General features: G+C 41.8%; 1 protein-coding gene across 4 annotated transcripts in view; it reads right to left on the bottom strand.

The window, feature by feature from the left end:
- The window catches only part of DPP10 (dipeptidyl peptidase like 10), a 402,675-nt gene that overhangs the window by 368,204 nt on the left and 15,226 nt on the right, over positions 1-19,245 (bottom strand). The gene's annotated exons all lie outside the window — the stretch shown is intronic.

Below are 19,245 nucleotides of genomic sequence, written 5' to 3'. Positions count from 1 at the left end.
ACGTAGGGGGTTAAACAGCAGCTGTGAATCTGCGAAATTGAAAGATTCCAAAGTCAGCAGGGACCACTGCTATCATATAGTCTGACCTCCTATACCACAGGTCACTAAACTTCCCCAAAATAATCCCAAGAGCATATCTTTTAGAAAAACATCCAATCTCGATTTTAAAATTTCCAATGATGAAGAATTCATCACACCCATTGGTAAATTGTTTCAATGGTTAATTACTGTACAGTTAAAAATGTACACCTTATTTCCAGTTTGAAAACCTCGCAGAAACCAGATAGATTTCTGAAGAAAACCGGCCTGCCTCTCCAACTCCTTGGCAGCCCGAGGAACAAAAACATCTTTGAAACATCAGAATTTCCCTTGGAAGAGAGATTCCAAATCTCAACAAACTAATTAGAAGTGTTGCACCTCCCCTCCTGTTCCTGATCACAAAACATCCCTGTGACTGATTGCAGAAACTGACATGAAAAAGCTGTTTGAGTATTGTGACGGGTGCTGCCTGTGGGAGCCAGCTGAGGTCACTCAATCAGGGTGAACTGCAAACAAACCGGGGCAGACAAACCCCAAACGCTGGTGGTTATTCCAATACTTAGATTTACCAAGCCAGCACAAAACAGCTTCTATAGTACCTCACTGGTCACTTAGAAGTCCAAACCACGCAGTTCCCTTAAAGTACCCAGCCTTTGGCCTCCGTCCAGACACACCTGTCATATATGATGATGATTCCTGAAAAATCTTATCTCATCATATATAAGAAAAGGTTCTTCCAATCCCAAAGAATCAGCCACATACCCAGGTTCAATTATAACTTAGATCTTACCCAAAATACACACTATTAGCCAATTCTTATTAACTAAGCTAAAATTTATTTAAAAAGACAAGAGAGAGTGTGTTGGTTAAAAGATCAATATACATACAGACTTGAATTCAATTCTTGAGGTTCAGATGCATAGTAGAGGTGAGCTTATAGTTGCCAAAAGTCCTTTTGGAAATAGTCCATAGGTTACAGTCCAATGTCCATATTCAGGGTGGCTCCAGTCAATGACTGGGGATCTTAATCCTTGTGGCTTAAGGTTTCCCCCTCTTGAAACCCAAAGCAGATCTAAGATGAAGTAGGATCGTGTCCCAGGGTTCTTATACATTTCCAGCAGCCTTTCGGCCTGAGAAAACAATAGGCTTAACTTCTTCTTCCAAACATCCTGGCAATTAGCACAGAGTAATTTATCCATTAAACAGTTCAGATACAGGTTACCACAACCTTCAAAGAGACACATAGACAATAATACTATTTCACTCAAGTACCGTCATAAATGTTAATATTCCTTTTTTGGTCTTTGAATTAAAACTATAGCAATAGACAAGACTTGTTTGCTTACATCACAAGACCTGAACAAACATCTACCCTTTTACCTCTAACAATGCTGACTTGCATTTCAAAGCTCTATTCATTTACATATCTTGCTAACAAGTTTTTACAGTTCACCCATGGGTCAGGTCAGTCTGAGTTAATTAACTCTTTCTGGCCCTGTCACCTTCCAATGAAATATTATTTTACACTCATAACGGCACAAGTATTTAATATATTGTATCTGTCCTGCAATGCAATTTAGCAGGCGGAAACAATTAGAAGAGCTATCACCATGTGTGTAGCTATCTCTCTATCCGTGCACCATACTACTTAGGCTACACTGCTTTGGCTCATGTCTTTCCATCTGTGGCACCTTCCTGTTGCTTTTCATCTTATATTTCCAATCTTTGAGGCACAGAATGTAGCTCTTAGCTTAGCTCTTAATAACAAAGCAGTCCATGGACAATAGTTTGAAAACACACTGAGCTGAGGAAAATCATTTTTACTATAACTGAACTTTCCTTGAACAAGTTTGGGCTGATGATTTTTCTTTCCAGGATTAGCCCATTGTTCTTGTAGATTGTCCCCTAACCTTCTGAGGTAGTTTTACCAAGCAAGTCCTCTATAGTCTTCCCAGACAAAAAGTATTCACTATACAAATGTTCTTTCACTTCTGTAGTTTGGAAGGGCTAGAATAACACTTATGTCTTACCATGCAACATCCTCATCCTCCAATTTCTGTGTCTACTCTCAGCAGTTACTGCAATCTCAGGCATTCAGTTGTTTCTACAGGTCCTGCATAGGCAGAAGAGACTATATGGAGCACTACTCGGGGGGACAGGAAAGTCATTAGCATGAAAACCCCTCCTGTTAATCATTTCTGTAAATTTCATTGATGGTCCTGCAATTGACTTCTTGGTCTTGTGCATGCTGCCCTCAGTTCTTAAAAACAAGGTTAGCTTGGGGAGGGGGAGGGAGACACATGAGGGGGAAGGGTCAGCTGACTAAGCATCATGTGACTGCCTCCTGGAGATTACATAAAGGAGTTCTCCTGCATCAGCGGGGAAGTGAAATAGAAGAAGGCCTAGGAACATAAGAACATAAGAAAGGCCGTACCGGGTCAGACCAAAGGTCCATCTAGCCCAGTATCTGTCTACCGACAGTGGCCAATGCCAGGTGCCCCAGAGAGGGAGTAACAGGCAATGGCAAAGTGATCTCTCTCCTGCCATCCATCTCCATCCTCTGATGAACAGGAAGGGGAGAGGGACACCACCATTCTTTCCCATCTGGCTTAGCCATTTATGGACTTAGCCACCATATCCAATCCTTCCCTTTTAAACATTGTTGTAGTAGTCCTAGCCTTCACAATCTCCTCCCTCAGGTAAGTTGACTATGCGCTGACTATGAAAAAACTTCCTTTTATTTGTTTTTTTTTTGCTGCTTGCCTATTTTTTTTTTTTTTAGACCCCTAGTTCTTATATATAAATAATAAAAAAATATAATTTTTTTCCTTTCATCTCAACATCAATCACATTTTATAGATAGCCAGGAAGGACTACCCAAGCGGTAGGTTGTACCATTTCCTTTCCTAGCTGGTGGAAAGCAGGAGAGACCTCTGTTACCTAATATTTGTACCATTTGAAGGTTTTTGCACCTTTTGTTATTAATAAAAGCAGCCCTGAAGAAAGACAGAGTGGTGGGGGGGTTGGTTTTTGTTGGGGTTTTTGGTGGGGGGTTTTCCTTCCCTAATTGGTGATTTTGCCCATTGACTTATACCACCTTATTAACTAGCTTGTTACGCATCGGGATCATTCAGGTTTCATGAGGAACAGGTAGTAAAGAGTTAACATGGCCCACATTTCACTTTATACCAATTAAATATCATATAAGAACTGAGAAACTTTGTAAAGGTGATTTCTACAAACTCTTAGTAAAATGAATTAGTAAGAGTGTTACCTGAGCAGCAGGCCTACTTGTAGCTTCATTAATTTCTATGAAAAATATCAGTATAATCTCCTACTGAATTTACACAGTGCATTCCCCAAAAGGAAGACTTAAATAAATCTTAACAGCAATAGCTGCAAGTTTATGAACATTTCTAGTGAGAAGCCTTTTCTCTGGGAATTTGTTGTTTGGTTGGTTTTTTTGCATTTTTAAAACATCGCAGCATTTCAAACTGCTTCAGAAATGTCTAACTACCTAATACTCACAATACCTCTTAGAGGGGAGGTATTATCAACCCCCAGAGAGTACTGATCCAATGAGCTACATACATCCAAGAGGGATGCACTTCACCACAAGATGAGGATGGTTAGAGCAACCAATGTATATCTGCATTGGCCCCCATTAAAGGGTCAATATCTACCAATAGTCACCACATGATGGTAACTGACTGAGATACCACTATGAAGTAACAAATGATAAAAGATGACTATTTAATGGGAACTCACTGCATGCAGCAAAGCTTTTAAACTTCATCAATGCCATTTAAGCAATGTCTCCCCATGAAAACCGTTCTCAATTATTATCCAAATTAGACTGAGATATTCTAGTTGTTTCTTTTTCTAAATATATGGAAATACTATAGTATCTCTATTCCACTCTGCTGTAATTGTTGACAAGTGTTCTCTCCATTTATCTAGAGATGTAAACCACACATCTTTGTATCAGCTGACTTTTTAAAGATAACAATATATCTCAATTATATTCCACTTTTCATTCAAAGATCTCAAAACCCATTGTAAATAGAGATAAAAATGTTTATTCATATTTCAGAGATGGGTATCCTGAAGCACTAATTGGTTAACAACCACAAATTTAAAATATTTGATGCTTCAATTTTAGGTACCCAACTTCGGATGACTTGGGCCTGAAAAATAGTGGTGGTTTAGATAAGACCCTAGACTAGATTTAGGAGCTATGGGTCTATCTGTCTCTACCACATACTTCTTGTGTGTCCTTAAGCAAGTCAGGATTTGTGTCTCAGTTCCCCAAATGAAAAAAAATTGAGATACAATTACTTCCTTTCACCCACTCTTTGTCTATCTATTTAGATTTTAGGGCAGGGGCTCTCTCTCACTGCGTTTTGTGCAGCATCTGGCACAATGGGGTCCTCATCATAATTGGTAACAACTCACCCAAATATGGATTAACCTCAGAGCAGCATCCACAATTTTGCATTAACATGAGATGCGTGACACTTGAGCTGAACTTAATTTTCATGCTTAAATTTCATGCTTCACTGGGCTACATTGGGAGTGCAATGCCTGTCAGCAATATCTTAAAAACCAAATAGCCATCAATTTCTCCCATGTGATCTTAAATCTTGATAAGTTGTTTTTAACCACTTCAAGGTGAGGGATAGACACCTCGGATTATAACATCTGCACACAGGTATATTTTCTGATTCCATCCCTTGATATAAAGCAGGGCTCAGATGCTAACATGCAGAGACTTTGTTGCAAGTAGGAACAGTAATGGAGACAGGGAGTAACCCTGACATGTTCCACACAATAGAGAAAATAATCAGAGCACATCCCACTGGTCTATCAGACAGGAGTTTCAGCCATTCCAGGAAGTTAATACCAAAATTATCTTCATATGAAGAGATTACCCCCTACATATTGAGCAAAAACCTTGTCTGCATTCAAGAGCAAAGCCATTAAATATCAGCAGCTTTATCCATGCTGACAAATCTATTAGCATCATCTACAGTTTTTCATCCCAGTAGAAATGGGATGGAAAACCTTAGTTGTTTAAGTAACAGTTAGTAGGATTTATTCAACAGAGCTAGTTGAAATTGGTGAAGGTTTTCCCATGCTCTCTCACACAAATGTTTTTGCCCGTTTATTTTGTGTGGTTTTCAAATCCTCTAAATCACTGCTACTCAAAGTGGTGGTCCGTGGACCGGTGCCAGTCCGCGAGCCATTGGCTGCCACTCTGCAGCGAGTTTCCAGGAAAGTAAGAGAGAAATAATAGTATAATTTAAAAATCACACCGGATTTCCACCAAGAATCAGTCGATAAAAGTCAACAATATTAAATAATATTATGTTTTCAGAAGCACATATTATAATATTGATAATTATGCCATAGTGCTACAGCACGTTTTGCATGAGACATGCGAGCGCACGCTTACACCACTCCTTCGCATATAAAGACCCTGCCCCACCGGCAGTTACCATCGAGAAGTTGAATAGAGAGCGTCATATGGATCCTGTGCGTTTGTCATTTGGGACCTCCTCCAAAACCACTGATCTGAGAATGTAAGTACTAATATTATAAATTTGAATAACTATTTTCTATCCTATCCTGCAATATCCCTTACAAAGTAGAGAGACAATTGAGCACCGCACACCTATAACCAAATAGACAGTCCTTGTAGGAACAGGATTTTATAATTGTACTTATTGTATTATAAGAATTGATGTAAACTTTGATTTCATTCTGCCAGCCACCCTTTTTGAATAATAGAAAGGAATGACTGTCTGAGACTGGGATCCTGTTTCCAATATGCATTACAATTAGGACCTGTTATAAAGTTTACTTAGTAAGAGACAGGATTTTGTATTGTGTCTATGATAAATAGATTAGAGAAATGTTGAGGGCCTGAAGCCCCAATGTGAATTGTTTTAGTTATAAGAGTTAGCAAGGCTTGATTTACAGTGTATTCTGCTGAATATAAAATACTGCTGTCTGTATACCTTTGAAGGTTTCTGTGAGAGACTGTTTGTGTGAATGAGGAATGAATGCATCAGGAAAATATAAGGCGTGAAAGCCATCACAAATGTCCAGATGGTCAAGAAAAAGTGAGAGACTTTGAAAGGCCAGGAGACAATCAGAAAACATCCATTGTATCGGATGCTAAACATGTTAGCAACATTGACGACCTCAGAGGTGAGGCCGGCACCCCCGAAGGTGAGACAACAAATAGGAGATAATGATAGGAAGCCCAATAATAACCATCAAATGATAACAGCAGAAAACCCCAAGATTAACACCATTTAAGGTCTAATAATTACAGGATGACACTGCAAAATGCATGGACTAAAATGGGAATTTACAACTATAAAGCTGGGGTGTTTTGCCATGGAACTCTGGGTTCAGTCCTGCAAAGCCTCGGAGCATTGACCGACAAAAGAGAGAGAGAGACTGTTCCCCCAAAAAGATCCCATGTGCTTTGTATGAGCACAACAACATCCTCACTTCCTCCATATCTATATATCGTTTCATACACGCTCTCATTGTTCTTACTTATAGCCTTCCCCTCTTCTAGAATCAAACCTACATGTTTCTGCCAGGAAGTTCTCGAAATTCCTCGCTTTCTCACTCCATATCTTTCAGACAAGTAAATCTTATTTTTGACGTTCATTATTCATTCTTTCCCTATGTTCAAACCATCTTAACTTTAGAATTAAATTGCAATCAGGATAATAATTGGAAAATTTATATTATCTTTTTATCCTAACATTACTTACCCTATTAATCAATGTTCTCCCGCACACATTTCTCAATAAAAGCATTCCCACTGCATTTATTTGGCTTTCAGCCTAATATCAAAAATTAAGTATATACCTGGGGTAATGGAATTTATATTAATTATTTTTATGCGTAATTTACAGATGACGAACTGAGGCCCAATCAATATATTTATCGAGCAGACACATCCGGTTGCTGAACACACAAGTAATTCTGAATCAGATGACAGCAATGTAAATGAAACCGAAGTATTGTCAACAAAAAGAATTCATACTAACTTTACTCAGAAATATGACTCCTCATACATTCAGTTTGGTTTTGTAGCCACGAATGATGGTGGAGAGCCAAAACTGCAGAGCGTTATTTGTGGCGATGTGTTGGCTAATGACGCAATGAAGCCATCAAAGCTCAAGAGGTATTTAAATACAAAACATAATGAAATTAGTTCAAAACCGAAAGAGTTCTTCAGAAGAAAGCATGTTGATTTAAAAGGCCGTCAGAAACAGATCTTTGAAGTGTCACACACAAATACTTGAGCTTTGCAAGCTTCTTATAAAGTAGCGCTTCACATTGCTAAGGCTAAAAACCCATACACAATCGGTGAGACACTAGTGATAGGCTGTATTAAAGATGTCTGCATGGAAATGCTGGGCGAGCCAGCAGCAAAGAAAGTGGCTCAGGTGCCACTTTCAAATGACACTATAGCTCGACGAAATCATGATCTGGCTCACGATATGGAAGATCACCTCATAGGATAGATTACATTAGCAAAGTACTTTTCTTTGCAGCTTGATGAATGTACAGATGTTGCTAATACAGCAATTCTGATGGTGTATGTGCGCTTTGAACATGAGGGTGATTTGAAGGAAGAGTTTTTTCTTCTTCTTCACTACCAACAAAAACAACTAGTTCTGAAGTGTTCAAGACTGTGAGCGACTACACCGTTAAACAAATGTGGGTTGGATTTCAAGTTTTGTGTAGGTGTATGTTCTCATGGCGCTGCCAGAATGAGAGGACAGCATTCTGGAGTGGTTACCCATATTAAGGCGCTTGCACCCGAATGCAAGTAGACGCACTGCTTCCTTCAATGAGAAAGTCTTGCAACAAGAAAAATGTCAACAGAACTAAACAGTGTGCTCAGCGAGGTCATAAAAATTGTGAACCATGTGAATGCTTTAAATTCGAGACTATTCACTGCATTATGTGAGGATATGGGAACTTATCATAAACAGCTCCTATTGCATGCTGATGTATGTTGGTTATCGAGGGGAAAAGTCCTTTCAAGAGTATTTGAGCTCTGAAATGAGCTTGCCGAGTTTCTTCAGGACAAAAAACCAAATTGGTCACAATCGTTCCGAGATGTGGATTGGATAGCCAAGCTGGCTTATTTGGCTGATATCTTTGCCATCTTTAATGATCTCAACACCTCCATGCAGGGAAGGATGGCTTCGTGTCTTACAATGGCAGACAAGATAGATCAGTGGTCCCCAGTGTGGTGAACCACGACTGGATAAGCTGGCAAAGAAGAAGCAGGCTCATCTTTCACATTAGTAAAGGTTAAAGTTTTAACATGCCTATTATTCTGTTAATAATTTTTTTTAATAATATCTTTGTTAGACTTTGCTGGTTTGGTTTTTTTATTTTTTTTATTTGTATTGTAATATTGTATTATTTGTTTACAAAATAAATATAAAATAAAAAATATCTGCCAACTTTTATTTTATTCATTATATTGTTTCTGACATAAATATTACTACAAATGTTCAAATAATATTTTCTTGGATCGTAAACAAATAGTTATTTTATATTATCTGCACAGACGCACAGCCTTTCAGTCAGTCTTCAATGTATTTAAATGGGAACATCTCTGCATGTATGCCAAACTCCCATTCCAATTAATAGAGTGAAGAATGTTAGTTTTTTCTGATCTGATGTGCTACGTGCCTATGCGAAAACGATAATATGGCACAAATATGGTACCGGTCCCTGGCACATTGGGAAAAAAAATTGCCGGTCCACCACATCAGATAGTTTGAGAAGCACTTCTCTAAATAGCATTGTCCACTGCAGATTCGACTTGCGCCACAAATATCGCCCCCACCCCAAAGTTGTAACATTCACTTCCAGCTTGGAATTGTTTTATTTTACACATTCTAAGTTACAAAGGGAGACATCTTTGGTCATTTTAGCTTCTGAAGAGTTGATAGAAAGGGACACAGCACCTAGATGCTATGGAGATGGGTGCCACAGAAGAACCATAGACAGAGGCGATAGGGAGGGACATAACACACTTTTATAATAGACTACATATGCCAACACACAGAGACATGAACGCATCAGGTCAAAGTGGTATGGGACACATGCAGTCTAGTTCCACCTTGAGGAGTGGCATTGTGATGAGAGCTATCCCTTGCTCTCCTACTCAGTATGTTCAGGATCATCTCAAAGTATGGCTCTGAGGGACATATTCTGAGGCCAAGAGATGAAAGATGGTCCAGCAGTTAGCACACTAGCCTAGGACTTGGAGACATGGGTTCCAAGTCCCTGCTCTGGCACAGATTTCCTGTGTTATTTGAGCAAGTCATCTAGCCTTCCTGTGCCTCAGTTCCTCATCTGTAAAATGGGGATAAGAGCACTTCCTATCTCACAGGCATAAATACTATGGTAATGGGAGCCATGTAAGTTCCTAACATAGACAGACATTGAAGCTGCTTATCCTCACTTCTATGCGTAATCACTTCTGTGCCCTTTAAAAATGAACATAAGAACAAAAACAAAAACATTGCAGTTTGAGTTTCTCTTATTCACCTACATTTTCCAGCATTTTCAAATTCATTTAGACTCAAACCAAATTTTTGTTGTTTCAGTTTTTTGGAACTGCCAGCTAACCAAAAAATTATTTATTTGCCCATCTCTTCTAATTATATGTATATGTGATGTAGCAGTTTTAAATGTACACCTTTGAATAGTTTCCCATGTACACACTGTAGCATAAGGCCACCCCACATCAGATGTTGCAAAAAGAAAACAATTTTATAATATCAGGAACAATTCCAGGTGGGGACAAGCACTTCCAGTCTTAGTGAAATCAATATATGGATCATCAGTGTGTGTATTTTATACCAATACATGAGACAGATATAACATTTCCATTTTCTGTAAGAACTTAACTGGACTGTTTGCCTATTTCTGATGAATGTCAGGAGTATGTATTCAAATAATGATGCACTCAAACAAGAAAAGATGGTCCAGTTAATTAAAAAAAAAAAGAGTTAAAAAGTGTTTACACACTGAAAACCTAAACGACTGAAAAACAAATGTAAAGTGAATTACTGTAGCTCAGAGTAGCAAAAGCTTAAGCATAAGCACTGATAAATTATGTAACATATGTTTCACATACCTACTGTTCTCTGCTGTTTCTGTAAAAACCTGCAGTTACTACACAGTATTTTGGCATGGTCTATTATTTGCCAACATGAAAATAGATACTTTGATCAGCCTCTTGATCCTTTTGAGTTTGTACATCTTGTTTGGTCATGGCAAAACACAAAAAGTCTTAAATTGTTCATAAATCAGATAGTAGACAGAAGAAATGTTCTGCTCTAAATAAGAACTCCAGGCATCAAATTCTACCCCCACTTAAAAAAAAAACAAAACAAAAAAACACACACACTGCACAGTCTCTTGGGAAAATTGTACAAGTATAATAAATTCAATGTTCTGTTTTAAAAACTAGGCTCAACAGCGTTCTACCAGCCACAAAAGGGGGAATTACTGTCTGCTCTTTCTGAATGAACTTCCCTTTGTCATAATTTAAATCAACTTTCATTTTTAATCTACATACATAAAATATTAAATCCTAGAAACTTTAATTACTTTGAAAAGCACTTACTGAATATTTTAATGTCACTGCATGGGTTCTTGTATACCAAGAACCTCAGGAAAGTCCTTAAGGGCAAAATCCTCTGGCTAAATCTGTGGTCTGAATCAGAGATACCTAGTAGCAATAGTGACTTAAATCCATTTCACTGCACAAATGTTCCTCCTAAAAATGTTTCCATGTACTAAACAGAAGCTAGCTGTTCATCAGATCCACATCAGGAAGAGTGTATCTCCAAAAACAGGGTATGGTTTGACCCAAAAGTAACATTTTTGCTTTGACACATGCTCAATTTCAAATCTTTCTATGTCAAGTGCATGGAAATAAGGTCCTGATTGGAACAAAAATATTCCATCTCTGAGGCAGAGAATAGCTTATGCACAACAGCTACTATGCCCATGGAGCAGCTGTGCTAAAGAGACATAAGCTTTTGGCTATGCATAGGAGTTACCTGCTAAGGCCACAAAAGAAACGGAACAAATTTTCAGGCTGGCCTTACTTCAATCACCATTTTGCTTGTTCATGAGGTAGACATACTGGATTTTGTGTACTGAAATAGCCCAAGTGATATACAGCAGATGGGAATGGGAAGAAAAAGGACATTTCCTCAACAGGTATATAGTAAGTTAGACCTTTTATAATGGAATTCTTTGTGCTTTCAGAGAGAGTCAAGAAGTCTGGAGAATGCTGGTAGCCAGCATGGAAGACCTTAACCAAGAACATGCACTGCATATAATAAGTGCACCCCAGATATAGGACTAGCTAATGGAGGACCACTGAGGAAGTGCAAGATCCCCAAAACTTCCCTACAGCCAGAGCTGCATCACTTGGACCCAAGACTGAGGCTGTGCAGAATTCTAAACGTAAACCTTCCTAACAGGAAATTTTCACACATCTAAACGTATAATCCTCTAGAACAGTGTTTCCCAAACTTGGGATGTCGCTTGTTTAGGGAAAGGCCCTGGCGGGCCGGGTCAGATTGTTTACCTGCAGCATCCGCCGGTCCGGCCGATCGCGGCATCCACTGGCTGCGGTTTGCCGCTCGAGGCCAATGGGAGCTGCTGGAAGAAGTGCGGGCCGAGGGACATGCTGGCTGCACACTTGTAATTTCATCAAAGAATGAAATCAGGTTGCTCTGTCAAGGCCTATTTTTCACAAAACCATGTTAACTAGTGTTAATTCCCTTGCTATCTTTTAATGTTTTTATCAAATGAGACTAATATTATTTTATTTAGGATTGATGTTAGGCTAACTAGCCTGTAGTTTTGTCTTCTGGTCTTTCTCCAGTATTCAACATTTATTAATAATTAACATCAACAGGCCATATATTTCCTCAGCCAACTCTTTTTGGACTCTTGGATGAATGTGATTTGGGCCTCATGATTAAAACTGTATATCCCTAGTAGATGTTGTCTAACAGCCTCCTCAGTTATTCTAGTGGACTGGAAATTTTTTCATCATCCTCAAATGATATAAGTATATCAGTCTTATTCTATTGCAATAGTGCAATGGCATCAGACAGATGACTAAAATATTTTAGTCTAACTATAGATTTTCATAGTATAGTAGAAGTAATAGTGAAGGATACAAATCATGGACTTCACTTGCCCCTTCATACAAGTAGTCCCAATTAAGTCAGTAGACTGTTTTCTCCTTTGGTGTAAAACAACTTATTCCAGACCTGAGTTCACCCCCAATAAGACTCTTCACATAAGGACTACATGTCTGATTCAAGGTTTGAAAAATAATGTCTCCCATTGCATTTTCAATAAACTTTTTCCATGTATGGTATTTTATTAGTGTAATAAAGTAAGCATGACCCTCATTAAAGGTCATGGCTTCTGTATGTATGTTCTTTACACTTACATTATTTAGATACTCTGATACCAAGATGATGGATTCCATTTGGGAAGACAGAGATAAAATTATTAAAATATCTGAAAAAAATTTCAATTTTTATGTTGCCAAAACTTCCCTGTCTCACCAATATTGTTTTTAAGGAAAACTTCAGTAAATCATAACAAAAAGAGAGCTTTACAGTTTCTGAAGTACTCTGATCCTGCTCTTCCACGTTCACAAATAAGAAATTTTAACCTCATATCCATAATTGCACCACATCTAGATAAATTTACTTCAAAGATTAGATAAGCACTTAAATGTTGGCTTTATAGTTAAGTATATTTTAAAGATTAATTTTACTTTAAAGAAGTTACCTCAAGTGCCTTATGTATTTTTTCAATTGATTTTAAAATGTGTATTTTATAGATTGCTGAAAAAGAAAAGTTAAACTTACAAAGATATGCAGTGCTGTATAAAGTGGCATCACTAAAGTCAGTGGGAAGACTACTATTGATATCAACAATCTTTGGATCAGGTCCTCAATAAATATAGAAAAATGAATTATCAGTAAGTGGTTGGAGTCCCATTTTGCTCCCACTGAAGCCACTGGACATTTTTGCTATTGATTTCAATGACAGCAGGAATAGGCCCAGAAACCTTCAATCTTCACCAACGATGCCTGGATAGGTAAAACCAAATAGAAGTTCCACTGAAAACAACACAACCATTCATCTAAATAAGGATTGGGCTCCAAAACCGGCCATATAGGCAGTTAGAAGGACCGATTACTATGCTCTGTAGTAAGGGTTTGCAGAATTGGGCTAGTGGATAGATTCAATGGTTAAAACATGTTACTATTACTTATAATTTAATAGTAGCTGCTTTCCCAGAACAAGGGATGAGGGAGGCAGCACAGAAAAGAGGAAGACTACTCATATTTCTTTAAAATGAGAGGAATGAAAGAATAAAGTATTTAATATGTCCTTCACAGCTTTTTCTGTGGCACAAAGTTTCAGGCCCAATCTTGCAAATGCTCATGCATGTCAAAAACTTTATGCCTGGGAGTAGTTTCCATTCAAAACAATGGGACTACTTAGATGTAAAGTTACTCATGCACATATATATTTGCAGGATGAAGCATAGAACTGTTGCTTTGAAAGAGCATGCTGCAGAACACTGCCACATTCTCTGGACTGCACCAAACAGAAACCTCTCTCATACTGACTGACAACACCTCCCACCCCCACACTGCAGTTGCTGTACAGTCACAGAGGCCTGGTCTACACTAGGACTTTAATTCGAATTTATCAGCGTTAATTCGAACTAACCGCTCAACCGTCCACACCAGGAAGCCATTTAATTCGAACTAGAGGGCTCTTTAGTTCGAATTTGGTACTCCACCCCGGCAGGTGGAGTAACGCTAAATTCGCACTTGCTAGCTCGAATTAGGCTTGGTGTGGATGCTAATCGAACTTAGCAGCTCCGGGAGCTATCCCACAGTGCACCACTCTGTTGACGCTCTGGACAGCAGTCCGAGCTTGTATTCTGTGGCCAGCCACACACGAAATGTCCCGCGACAAAATTAATAAAATATCCTGTCTGGGCGGTTTGAATCTGACGTTCTGGTTGCACATCGGGGCGAGCTCCGCAGCACCTGCAACGATGCAGAGCTCTCCAGCAGAGGAGTCCGGGCAATCCCAGAATAGAAAGAGGTCCCCAGCATGGACTGACCGGGAAGTCCAGGATCTGATCGCTGTGTGGGGCGAGGAGTCTGTGCTTTCGGAGCTGCGCTCCAACAAGCGAACGCCAAGACCTTCGAGAAGGTCTCTAAAGCCATGAAAGAGAAAGGATACAGCCGGGATGCGATGCAGTGCGCGTGAAAGTGAAGGACCTAAGACAAGGGTATCAAAAAGTCAGAGCGGCAAACGGACGCTCCGGAGCCCAGCCCCAGACATGCCGCTTCTACGAGGCACTGCATGCCATTCTAGGTGGGTCTGCCACCAGTGCCCCAGCAGTGACGGTGGACTCCGAGGACGGAATAGTGTACCGGGACAGTTCCTCCTCCCTGTTCGCCGATGGGGAAGATGAGGAAGGGTCTTTTGAGGACGGCGCAGGCGACATCGAACCCACTCCCGCTTTCCCTGACAGCCAGGATCTCTTCATCACCCTCACAGAGATCCCCTACCAACCGCCCGTTAACCCGGACTCGGAATCAGGGGAAGGATCAGGCGGTAAGTGCTACAAACAGGGAAACATTTATTTTTTTAAGAAACAGGGATATATATAAAAAATGGAAATACTATATAAAAATTTTTAAATATGAAACTATACAAACAGCAGGTCTACACATATAGGAATGGAGCAATAGTCCTCTGGGGATAGTTCAAAAAAGCTCTCAGAGAGCAGCTGGAAAAGCCTCAGCAAGAGGTTTCTTGGGAGAGGTGCTTTATTGGGTGCTCCGTTGAAGCACACTCTTCGCGCCATGCCATCCTCAGGTACAGGGGACCATCGCCTCTGAGGATGGCAGCGTAGGGTCCTGGTCTGTGCAGGGCTTCTGTTAACATCCGCTCTCTCTGTGTGCGCCTGACACGCCTCAGGGTGATGTCGTTGTGGAAGTGCTGCATCTAATTAGTGGAATTAGTGTACTGTTACTATTGTGCATGGTAGACTTTTACTTTGCATAAGAATGACCCTCGCTTAACAGAGTTTTACTTTGCATAAGAATGACCCTCGCTTAACAGAGTTTTACTTTGCATAAGAATGACCCTCGCTTAACAGAGTTTTACTTTGCATAAGAATGACCCTCGCTTAACAGCCACTTGTGGCAGGCCTCAGAGGAAAAGCATACAGGGTCTTTCCCGTTCACTGGCGGGAGATGCCGCATAACGCTCATCTTTTCTGCTTTGCACATTGCCTCCAGCAGGAGAGCACAGCTAAGCACTAACTGATAAGCACTCTGTACTGTAAGGCTTACCAGGACTTTGTGCAAGAGGGATGCAGCTATCTTTCCTCGCTTGTGCGCTCTCCAGTGCAATGGCGCCGCCAATGAGAGCGTATTCCGAAATCTCGGACTAGTTCTGAGATCTCCTGAGACTTGGTTCCCTCTTTGGTCTTGTTCACTGAAACTGACTAGACTGTGTTTACTGTTGGCAAACATGTATGTGTTCAAGGAAATCACCTACTTTTTCACATCACACAGCTTGGTCTCCGTCCCGGACTGCCCCGCCATCCCCCTCGCAGAGGCTGGCTCGGATTAGACGCCGAAAGAAAAAGACAAGGGACGACATGTTCCAGGAACTGATGGCCAGCTCCAGAGCGGAGGCGGCAGAGCAGAGACAGTCGAGGGAGAGCCTGTGTCAGCAGCATCGCACACACCTGGAACGGGAGGATAGGTGGCGGCAGGAAGACCAGCAGGCGACTCAACGCTGCTTGGTCTAATGAGGAGCAAACGGAGACGCTCCGGCGCCTTGTACATGTTCTTCAAGACCGCAGTCAGGAGGAGAGCCCCTGCAGTGCATCTGCAACCGCCCTCCAACGCCAAGAAGTCCTGTCCCCTCACCCAAAGTGACAAGACGGAGGCGGTAGGGGCCGTGAGAACTGTCCCTGCACCGCAGCACACCGATAATGTTAGAGACAACTGTCGCTGTAAATTTGTACAAGCTCTTTCTTTACAGCATCAACCAGTCCCAACGCCAAGTTCAAACGCCCCACTGTGTATTACAGTTTTAACAGCGGTATGGTGTTACTGACTGTTTCCGTCACGTTTCTGGGGTGAGAAGACTTTCCGTTGTTCTGTGGGGAATTGTAATGTCACTGCATAGCCCACAGTGCCATGCTACAGACTTGGCTGCAGGGTCAACTGCAGGGCACACACAGACTGCAGTCACTAGGCACCAGGGACAGTCTGTGTGGTGTATGCTGCCCGGGTCTTTCCTTGAGGTGTATGCTTGTGCAGGGTCCTGGTGCCTGACATCCCGAATGTAAAGGCAGGCTTCCCTTCACATGCATTTGGACCGTAGTCACGATCCTCCCGGTGCCCGAGCCCCAAAAATAGACCTCATCCAGGGGCAGATACTCACCCTTCCCCACACCCCTCACCCTTCCAACGCCCAAACCCACAGCCGTCATGGTAACCCCTATCCAAGGACGGCACCCTCGCCCTTCCTGCAAACCCACCCATCAGTGCACACCTTAACCAGCACAGAATGCTTCCATGTTTCAACGAATAAACAGAAATGCAAAGTCAACGAAAGATTTATTATTAATTACTAAAACATGTCCTTAGTTTTAAAACGTCCTTGGGAAGTGGGGAAAACTTGGTTTATGATCAGGCTCTCTTAAAATCAAGTGGACAGTCACAGGTTACCCTGCTCTGCGAGGAAACTCGCTTTCAAAGCCTCCCTGATGCATATCGCTTCCCGCTGGGATATTCTCTCAGCACGGGTGTCTGGCTGATCGTAAACAGCAGCCAGGCGATTTGCCTCAACCTCCCAAGCGGCCAAAAGGTCTCGCCCTTGCTCTCACAGAGATTGTGGAGCACACAGCAAGCAGCAATAACTACGGGATATTCTTTTCGCTGATGTCCGAGCGAGTCAGTAAGGTCCGCCATCTCCCTTGAGACGTCCGAAAGCACACTCCACCACCATTCTGCACTTGCTCAGCCGGTAGTTGAAGAGTTCCTTTTCAGTGTCCAAGGCGCCTGTATAGGGCTTCATGAGCCAGGGCATTAGCGGGTAGGCCGGGTCCCCGAGGATCACTGTAGGCATCTGCACATCCCCAACCGTTATTTTGTGGTCCGGGAAGAAAGTGCCTGCCTGGGCGTCTAAACAGACCAGAGTTCCTGAACACACGCGTCATGAACCTTGCCCGCCCACCCGACGTTGATGTTGGTAAAACGTCCCCTATGGTCCACCACAGCTTGCAGCACCATTGAAAAGTAGCCCTTTCGGTTAATGTACTCGCTGGCCTGGTGGGCTGGTGCCAGGATAGGGATGTGAGTCCCATCTATAGCCCCACCGCAGTTTGGGAATCCCATCGCGCGAAGCCATCTATGATGGCCTGGACATTTCCGACAGTCACTACCTTTGAGAGCAGTTGCTCAACGATTGCGTGGGCTACTTGAATGACAGCAATCCCCACGGTAGATTTGCCCACGCCAAAGTGGTTCGCTACTGACTGGTAGCTGTCTGGCGTGGCAAGTTTCCAGAGGGCTATGGCCACTCGCTTCTGCACACTCAGGGCTGCTCGCATCCTTGTGTCCTGGCGCTTCAGGGCAGGGGACAGCAAGTCACACAGTTCAAGGAAAGTGCCCTTACGCATCCTGAAGTTTCGCAGCCACTCTGTGTCATCCCAGACCTGCAGCACTATGCGGTCCCACCAGTCTGTGCTTGTTTCCCGGGCCCAGAATCGCCGTTCCACACCATGAACTTGACCCATTGCCACCATGATCTCCACTGCCCGGCGTACCCTGCTTTGTGAGAGGTCTGCGCCACTCTCCTCACCGCTGCGGAGCCTCCTCGCCCGGTTTCTCAGCATCTGACTGTGGAAGAGGTGGACGATAATGTGCGAGGAGTTGACAATGGCCATAAGTGCAGCGATGATCGCAGCGGGCTCCATGCTCGCAGTGCTGTGGCGTCCACGCTGTAACCGAGCAGAGAAGGGCGCGAACAGATTTCCCGCCGGCGCTTTCAAGGAAGACAGGGAGGGCGGGATTGACGGTTCAATGACGACACATTTTCCCCCCCAGCATGCATTGGGGGGAAATCCCACAATTCAAATGGGCAGCGGGGAGTGCGGGAACTGTGGGATAGGTTCCCACAGTGCACCGCTTCCAAAGTCGAAGCTGGCCCTGTGAATGTGGACTAAGAAGTTCGAATTTGTGTATTTAGTATGGATACACAAATTCGACTTATTAAGGTCGAATCCACAAATTCGACTTAAGTAGATTCGAAATAGTCCTGTAGTGTAGACAAGCCCAGAGTGAGCTATTACTATGTCTGTATAACACAGCACCACCAAAGCATGATACTGCAATAGTGAAAACTCTGCCTTTATGGTAGACACTGTGAATCACAAGATTTAATACTGTCTCAAAATTCAGTCTGTACAACAGAAACCTAGACTTTTCTTTGGGCAGTCAGCATGGAGTAACTGTAAAAAAACAAACAAAAAACCTCTACCTTTCTTGCATGCTTTTGGCATTATGGCAATAATATATTTAGCACTTCTATAGCACCTTTCATTAAAGGATCTTAAATCACTTCACAAACACCAATAAATTTAGCATCACAACACCCCTCCCTGCAAGACAGCAACGTAGTTTTCTTTATTTAATGGATGGGAAACTGAGACTAGGAGAGATTAGAAACTAATTTTTCAAAAGCATCAACTAAATGTGGATGAAGCAGTGTTTTGGTGCCCAATTCTAGATACTTTGGTGCCTCGAGTTTGCCAGCAGAAAATGAGGCACTCAAGTGGGCACTTTGGAAAATACTGGCCTCGGAGACTTGCCCAAAGTCAAACAGGAATTCTGTACTAGAGCCAAGACTAGAATTCATGCTGTTGATTCCCAGGCCTACCATCCTTTTTCACTGGACAAATAATGGTGCTCTTTTCAGGTACATCAACCCATGTATAAGTATTGAAAACCTAGTCACAATCATTGGTGTTAAACTCCTCTGCCTAAACAAAAA

This window comes from Mauremys reevesii, linkage group 11 (genome assembly GCF_016161935.1).
Source record: "Mauremys reevesii isolate NIE-2019 linkage group 11, ASM1616193v1, whole genome shotgun sequence".
In the NCBI taxonomy this organism is placed as follows: Eukaryota; Metazoa; Chordata; order Testudines; family Geoemydidae; genus Mauremys; species Mauremys reevesii.
Note: the sequence above shows the minus strand (reverse complement) of the source record. Positions and strands in the feature narration are given on the sequence as shown.